The sequence below is a fragment of the Macaca fascicularis genome, chromosome 1 (assembly GCF_037993035.2).
Source record: "Macaca fascicularis isolate 582-1 chromosome 1, T2T-MFA8v1.1".
Taxonomy (NCBI): Eukaryota; Metazoa; Chordata; class Mammalia; order Primates; family Cercopithecidae; genus Macaca; species Macaca fascicularis.
The window spans coordinates 161859601-161865393 of record NC_088375.1 but is presented as its reverse complement, the minus strand read 5'-3'; positions in this window follow the sequence as shown (position 1 = coordinate 161865393).

Genomic DNA, 5793 nt, shown 5'->3' with positions numbered 1-5793 from the left:
CACATTCAAACCATAACATTCCACTCTTGACCCCCCAAATTAATCTCCTTCTCGTGTGCAAAATACATTAATCCATCCCAACAGCCCCAGTCTTAACTCAATCCAGCAGCAGCTCAAAGTCCAAAGTACAGAGTTTCATCTAAATCAGTTATGGGTGTGCTTAAGGCATGATTAATCCTGAGGAAAATTTTCTTCAGCTATCAACCTGTGAAATCAAAACAAGTTACATACTTTACAAAATACAATGATGCGGCAGGCATAGGATAGACATTTCCATTTCAAAAGAGGGAAGGAGGCTAGAAGAAAGGGGTAACTGATCCCAGGTAAGATCAAAACGAAACAGGGAGCACACATTAAGTTGAAAAACTAAAGAATAATCTTCGCTCTATGTGCCACCTCTCAGATACACGGAGGTGAAAGTTGTGTTCCCAAGTCCTTGGGCAGCCTGACACATGGCTTTACTCAGCTCAACCCACACTTCAGTTCTCCCAGTCTGGCACTGCACACTGGTAGCTCTGCAGTTCTGAGGTCCCAATAGTGGTCCACTAGGCATGGTCTGGTGGGCCTAGTGGTAGCTCTGACCCCACATTTATTTTTTGTTTACATTTTTTATTTCAATAGCTTTGGGGGTACAAGTGGATTTTTTGACATGGATAAATTACACAGTGTTGAATTTTGAGGTTTTACTGCACCTGTCACCCAAGTAATGTACATTATACCTAATGTGTAATTTTTTGTCCCTAACCTCCCTGCCACTCTCCTTCTTCTGAGTCTTTAATGTCCATTATATCACTCTGTATGCCTTTGCATATTCATAACTTAGCTCCCACTTATAAGACATCATTTCATTCCTTTTAATGGGTGAATAGTAGTCCATGGTGTGTGTGTATATATAAATATATATATATAAATATATATACACACACATACACATATATACACATACACACACACACACATATATATATAGAGTACATTTTTAAATCAACTTTAGTTGATGGCCACATATGTTGGTTCCACATTGTTGTAGTTGTGAATTGTGCTGCTATAAACATATGTGTACCAGTGTCTTACTCATATAACAACTTCTTTTATTTTGGGTAGACACCCAGTAGTGGGATTGCTAGATTGAATGGTAGATTTACTTTTAGTTCTTTAAGGAATCTCCATAATGTTTTCCATAGAGGTAGTACTAACTCATATTCATACAAGAAGTGAAAAAGTGTTCCTTTTCCTCCATATCCACACCCATGTCTATTGTTTGCCAGTTTTTTAATAATGGCCATTCTTGCAGAAGTAAGGTGATCTCATTGTGGTTTTAATTTGCATTTCACTGATGATTAGTGATGTTGAGCATTTTTTCATATGTGTCTTGGTCATTTTATTGTACATCTTTTTTCGAGAAATGTTTATTTTTGTCATTTGCTCACTTTTTGATGGGATTATTTGTTTTTGTCCTACTGATTTGTTTGAATTTCTTGTATTTTCTGGATAGTAGTTCTTTGTTGGCTTTGTAATTTGGAAAAATATTTTCTCCCATTCTGTGGGTTGTCTATTTACTCTGCTGCTTTTATTTCTTTTGCTGTGCAGAAGCTTTTTAGTTTAATTAGGTCCCATTTATTTATTTTTGTTTTTGTTGCATTTGCTTTTGGTGACTATTGGGGGAACCTGCCCCTGATAGTTAACGTGGGTTCTTTCCTATTTCATCAAGCATCGGCTGGTCTGAGAAACAAAGGGAAAGAATAAAAAAGAGAGAAATTTTAAAGCTGGGTGTCTGGGGGAGACATCATATGTCGGCAGGTTCCGTGATGCCCCTGAGCCGTAAAACCAGCAAATTTTTATTAGCGATTTTCAAAAGCAGGAGGGAGTGTATGAATAGTGTGTGGGTCACAGAGATCACATGCTTCACAAGGTAATAAAATATCACAAAGCAAATGGAGGCAGGGCAAGATCACGGGACCACAGGACGGGGTGAAATTAAAATTGCTAGTGAAGTTTCGGGCATGCATTGTCATTGATAAAATCTTATCAGGAGACAGGGTTTGAGAACAGACAACCAGTCTGACCAAAATTTATTAGGCAGGAATTTCCTCATCCTAATAAGCCTGGGAGCACTGCAGGAGACCGGGGCTTATTTCATCCATTTGTCTTCAACTGTAAAAGACAGTCATCCCCAAAGCGGCCATTTTAGAGGCCTATCCTCAGGGGTGCATTCTCTTTCTCAGGGATGTTCCTTGCTGAGAAAAAGAATTCAGTGACAGTTCTCCTATTTGCTTTTAAAAGAAGATAAATATGACTCTGTTCCACCCGGCTCACCAATAGTCAGAGTTTAAGGTATCTCCCTTGTTCCCTGAACATTGCTGTTATCCTGTTCTTTTTACAAGGTGCCCAGATTTCATATTGTTCAAACACACATGCTCTACAAACAATTTGTGGATTCCCAAGAGCATAGTGCCAGCAATTAGTGATGACCTCCTCACCACATCATAACATAGCAGGGGGCATCGCATGGTGAGAGGGCAAGAACATGCCTGTCAGCTCAGATCTCTCTTTCTCTTCTGATGAAGCCCCACTCTAATGATCTTATTGAATCCTATTTACCCCCTGACGATCCTACCTCCAATCAGCATATGAATTTGGGGATTAAGTGTCCAGCACATGAAATTTGGGGGGCATATTCAAATCATAGCACAGTTCTTTGTGCTTATCTGCACTCATTTCTAAGCTAAAGGATTTTCTGGAATCAGGACCAAAATAGTCTCAACCACCTATTATTGTAATGTACTCAGAGATTGTACCACAAGTTTTTCTGATTCCACCCATTCTTCTTCCTATTTTCCAAACCATCTCCTTTTCATTTCACAAAAGACCCTTACCAACTGGTCTGGGAAACTCAGCCCCCATTGGATCCAAATATTCAGTAGGAAAGGATATAATGACTTTGGGGTTAGTTTTGAAGTGTTTCTTTCCAAGACTTAAATAAGTTTTAGACTCTCAAGGAAATGGCTACTCCCTTGCTCATCTCTCCGTGTGGTGGTGGGAAGAAACAGTTTTTGTTACATGTGTTTTGTATTCTGTACTGTATCATCTATTTTTTTTTTTTTTTTTTTTTTTTTTTTTGACAGAGTTTCACTCTTGTTGCCTGTGCTGGAGTGCAATGACTTGATCTTGGCTCACTGCAACCTCCGCCTCCTGGGTTCAAGTGAGTCTACTGCCTCAACACCCTGAGTAGCTGGGATTACAGGCATGTGCCACTATGCCCCAATTTTTTGTATTTTCAGTAAAGACGGCTTTGACCATCTTGGTCAGGCTGGTCTTGAACTCCTGATCTCAGGTGATCTGCCCGCCTCAGCCTCCCAAAGTTCTGACATTACAGGCATGAACCCCTGTGCCCAGCCATCATCTATTTTTTATAACATTTCTACAAGAGAGATATTTCCTATTGCTTATGTTGCATAAGTAAAACGAAACTCAGAGAAATTTAATTATTTGCCTCAAATTGCACAAACAAGACTTGACTATAGATGTTATAATGGCAAATCAACGAGAATTTCTATGGCATACATGTATTTTTTTATTCTAAAAATGATAACTGAAAATAACGAAAGCAAAAACTACCTATAAGATAACAATAAAATTTTTATTCCAAATTATATTTAAACTATGTTTAACACTCTCACTGAACACTGTAGATTTGATGAAGTGCTTTACAATATTGTACTATCAGTTTTTTATATTATTCTCCCTGAGTGAAACCTTTGTTTCACATCATTGTCCCCCTTTAAACAGTATATGTGACTTAGCAAGACCTTTTTTAAAAAAATCTTTATTCCTAAAATGTATTAAAAAAAAGTTTATCTCCTTCCTTTCTCATCCTAAGAACATTTAAAATAAATTAATTTTCTTTAATTTGCTTCAAAGAACAAAGTTTTTTGAGACAGAGTCTCGCTCTGTCGCCCAGGCTGGAGCGCAGTGGCGCTATCTCAGCTCACTGCAAGCTCCGCCTCCCGGGTTCCCGCCATTCTCTCGCCTCAGCCTCCGAATAGCTGGCACCATAGGCGCCCGCCACCACGCCCAGCTAGTTTTTTGTATTTTTTAGTAGAGACGGGGTTTCACCGTGTTAGCCAGGATGATCTCGATCTCCTGACCTCGTGATCCACCCGCCTCGGCCTCCCAAAGTGCTTGAGCCGCTGCGCCCGGCCAGAACAAAGGGTCTTTATGATAAGATCAGATTAACTTTCATTGAATCTCTATTTCTAACCAGGTATCCAGAGATTTAAAGGAAATAGAGATAAAACAAAGAAGTCCTAAAATTTCTGTCTAGTAGGGGGAATGTTCTCTATAGTAATAGATTTTTTCATATTCTTGTAAATAGAATTGGAGAAAAAAAGTGTAAATATAGAGCATTTCATTTGAGTATTAATAGATGTCAAAAGAAAATGGTAACTGACTTCCCTTTATAGTGCCACTCCAAAAGCTGTCACTTGAGTAAATTTCAGGAAAAAAGAAAGAAAAAAGGAAGAAAACTTTCTCATCCAAGAAACAAGCATGTTCACCCTAAACTAACTTGATCTTTCTTATTAACCAAATAATTTTAGAAATGTTATAAAGAAGAAAGAGGCAGGACTTCTGGCTATGGACAAATGAGGAGATTGGCAAATTTTCCCTTCCAAAAAGCAATGATAAAATGGAATAAAGTTAATGAAAACATCTATTTTTATGCTCTTTTAATTGATCAAAGGTGATTTTTGAGAAGCTCTTCTGCTTTAGAACTGCTTCACTTTGGGTAGTGACAGTGCGAATTTGTAGTGCTCATGCCTGTGGCTACTCCTTACAGTTCTATTTGGAGTGATAAAGAATTCTCCTAGGCAATGACATTATTGATGAAATAGACAATCTTTGTGGTTTAGAAGCAGGGAGGAATAGTGATTCTACTTGCTTGAGGTTGTGGTCATTGTTGAGGCATAGATATGCTTGTTTAAGGCATGCAGGGTAGAAACTATAGAGGGCCCAAGCTCTCCATGTACTCTTATTCAACTCTGTGTGCAGTCATGAAGGATACTTGAAAAGAACCAATGGAAAGTAAAAGAGATATCAGATTGTAAAAAAATACCCTGAAGTTTGAATGTATATCTCTAAATACAAATAGATGTACGAAAAGCTTTACTGGCTCAAGACTCTTGAGAACAATTTCTCTCAAATCATTAGCTTGCCACCTAATTATACAGAAACAGAAGTGACTGCTAGAACATTCGGCTTACATTTAAGCACGAATTAAAAACAGAACGAAACATGGATAGACAAACGAAAACTTAACATGGACATTAGGGAGTACAAACGATGGAGGCGACAGATCTCATAGATTTAGCTCAGGTAAATCTAAACCCTAAAAGAAACAAACAGAAAATACAACAAACAAACAAACAATCCTAGCAAATTTATAAAAAGGTAAAACAAAACATCAATTTATAAGGAGAAAAATAGAATTCAGAGTTGCTATGATATGCTGTCTATAAAAAATTGAGACATTCAAAGATATAGGACAGTTAAGGAGGGAGAAACAGTCAGTAGATATCAGTTTTATCAAATAAAGACTTCAGAAAAGCTATGAAAAGTAAGTTTAAAAATAGAAGAAAATCATGTCTAAAAAGTTAATAGTGTAATTACAGTGAATCAACAAACAAAAAACAAAATAAGGACAGATAAATTATTTGAAGAGGACCAAATGGAAATCATGGAGTTTAGAAAAATGCAATTGAAATTTAAAAAATTCAGATGAGCTCAGCAGCAGAT